This window comes from Bison bison, unplaced genomic scaffold (genome assembly GCF_000754665.1).
Source record: "Bison bison bison isolate TAMUID 2011002044 unplaced genomic scaffold, Bison_UMD1.0 scf7180017858048, whole genome shotgun sequence".
In the NCBI taxonomy this organism is placed as follows: Eukaryota; Metazoa; Chordata; class Mammalia; order Artiodactyla; family Bovidae; genus Bison; species Bison bison.
The window spans coordinates 17,106-20,200 of NW_011488621.1; positions in this window are offsets into that span (position 1 = coordinate 17,106).

Below are 3,095 nucleotides of genomic sequence, written 5' to 3' on the forward strand. Positions count from 1 at the left end.
CTGGAAAAGGTCAGTTTTCATTCCAGACCCAAAGAAGGGCAATGTTAAAAAATGTGCAAACTACTATACAATTGTACTCATTTCACATGCTAGAAAGGTTATGCTTGAAATCCTTCAAGCTAGGCTTCAGCAGTATGGGAACCAAGAACTTCCAGATGTACAGGCTGGGTTTCAAGAGTCAGAGGAACCAGAGATCCAATTGCCAACATTCATTGGATCAAAGAGAAAGCAAGGGAGTTCAAGGAAAACATTTATTGCCTCATTGAGTCTGCTAAAGCCTTTTTGTGAATCACAAAACCTGTAGAAAATTCTTAAACAGAAGGAAGTACCAAACCACCTTACTTATCTCTTGAGAAACCTGTATGCGAGTCAGGAATCAACAGAACTGGTCATGGAACAACTGACTGGTTCCAAATTTGGGAAAGGATTACGACAAGGCTATATATTTTCACCCTGCTTATTTAACTTATATGCATAGTACATCATGCAAAATGCCAGGCTGAATGAATCACAAGCTGGAATCAAGATTGTCAGGAGAAATATCAACAGCCTCAGATATGCAGATGGTTCCACTCTAATGGCAGAAAACAAACAGGAACTAAAGAGCCTCTTGATGAGGATGAAAGAGGAAAGTGGAAAAGCTGGCTTAAAATTCAGCATTCAAAAAGCTAAGTATGACATCCAGTTCCATCACTTCATGGCAAATAGAAGAGGAAAAAGTGGAAGCAGTGACAAATTTTATTTTCTCGGGCTCCAAAACACTGCAGATGGTGACTGCAGGCATGAAATTAAAAGATGCTTCCTCCTTGGAAGGAAAGCTATAATTAACCTAAACAGTGTATCTAGGTTAAAAAGCAAAGGCATTACTTTGCCAACAGAAGTCCATATAGTTAAAGCTATGGTTTTCCCAATAGTTTGTATGGATGTGAGAGTTGGACCATAAAGAAAGCTGACTACTGAAGAACTGATGCTTTCCAACTGGCGTGCTGGTGAAAATTCTTGAGAGTTCCTTCGACTGCAAGGATATCAAACTAGTTGATCCTAAAGGAAATCAAGCTTGAATATTCATTTGAGGGACTGATGCTGAAGCTGAAGCTCCAATACTTTGGCCACCTGATGCAAAGAGCCAACTCACTGGATAAGTCCCTGATGCTGGGAAATATTTAAGGCAAAAGCAGAAGGGAATGGCAGAGGACAAGATGGTTAGATTGTTAGTCATGTTCATCACTGACTCAGTGAACATGAATTTGAGTAAACTCTGGGAGATAATAGGGGACAGAGGAACCTGGTGTGCTATAGTCCATGGCATCGTACAACTTAGCAACTGAACAACAAGTGCATTAAAAAAAAATTCTGCCATAGTAGATTTAGTATTACTCAGTTAGTCTCTAAGACCAACTAGACGGTGAGGAAATAAATAGATTTATGAAAATAATCAGCATAAGCACATACTTAGTTTTTCATGATATAGTCAGTTTCTGAAACTTCTCCAGGAATATGCATTCCCTTTGATTTACCACTTTAGTAAGCAAGGGGAATAATATTTCTACTTCAGTCTTACTTTCTAAAGCTCTCACATCACATGTCAGGAAACCAAGCTGGAGATTTTCCCTATTTCCAAGGATATTATTTGGGCCCGTATACTCAGATATTGACACTTGGTTTTTGAACAATGAGCCTGACATCAGACATTGAACTTTTAAATTTCATTACCTATTAAGCTCTTTCTGACTTGAGAAACTTCAGTGACATTTTGACCTCCTCCAAAAGTTAGTGTTTTCTGAGTCTTTACAGCTCTATATGCCAGTATTTGGAATCACTTCCAGTAGGTATCCACATGACTTCCTAAATTCATTCAAGTATCTGGATAAGTGACATCAACTGATAATGCCAAGTGCTGTTATCAAGAAGGCCTTTCCTGACCACTCTGCTTGAAACAGTACATCTTTTGCTTTTCCTTTCTGCCCCTTGCCAACTGTGTTTTTCTCTTTAGTGCTTTTCATTACCTGGCAAATTGAACTATTCTTTTTATGTGCTTGTTATCCATCTTTTTATAATGTTCAAGATAACAGGCATTTGGTCTGTTTTGCCAAAGTTTTATTTTTAGTACCTTGAACACTGTTTCTATCTAGTGTAAGTACTCAATAAACAATTTTTAATGACTGAACGAAAGCATTGTTTAAGAAAATAGGAGTTCTTGTGACCAGTTGTGAATATTGTCAGTTATTCTTTGGCATAAGATTAACTAAAAAAATTGTGATATGTTCTGATGTTACAGTATTTACAATACTGTTCTCAGAGAATCTACCAACTCTGTCTGCTAACCATAAAAATAATGTTTCATGTAATTAAGAGCTTGGATACAGGTGAAAAAATTTTTAAAAATATTATAGATATATAGACATACAGATATAACTTTTGTATTTCCTTATAGATAATAATATTTTGTTACTTGCTAGCCAGAATAAGCTATTCAATATATATGTGTACAGTCACAGTGATTTGATAATCAGTTGCTAATATTTGTTCAAAGAGAAATTTTATAATATAGATTTCCTGTGTGAAAATGAAAATTTTATCGAACCCAAAACAATAAAGTAAATGGCAACGGGATCATACTTATCAGTAATTACCTTAAACGTAAATGGGTTGAATGCCCCAACCAAAAGACAAAGACTGGCTGAATGGATACAAAAACAAGACCCCTACATATGTTGTCTACAAGAGACCCACCTCAAAACAGGGGACACATACAGACTGAAAGTGAAGGGCTGGAAAAAGATTTTCCATGCAAATAGGGACCAAAAGAAAGCAGGAGTCACAATACTTGTATCAGATAAATTAGACTTTAAAACAAAGGCTGTGAAAAGAGACAAAGAAGGTCACTACATAATGATCAAAGGATCAATCCAAGAAGAAGATATAACAATTATAAATATATATGCACCCAACATGGGAGCACTGCAGTATGTAAGACAAATGCTAACAAGTATGAAAGGAGAAATTAACAATAACACAATAATAGTGGGAGACTTTAATACCCCACTCACACCTATGGATAGATCAACTAAACAGAAAATTAACAAGGAAACACC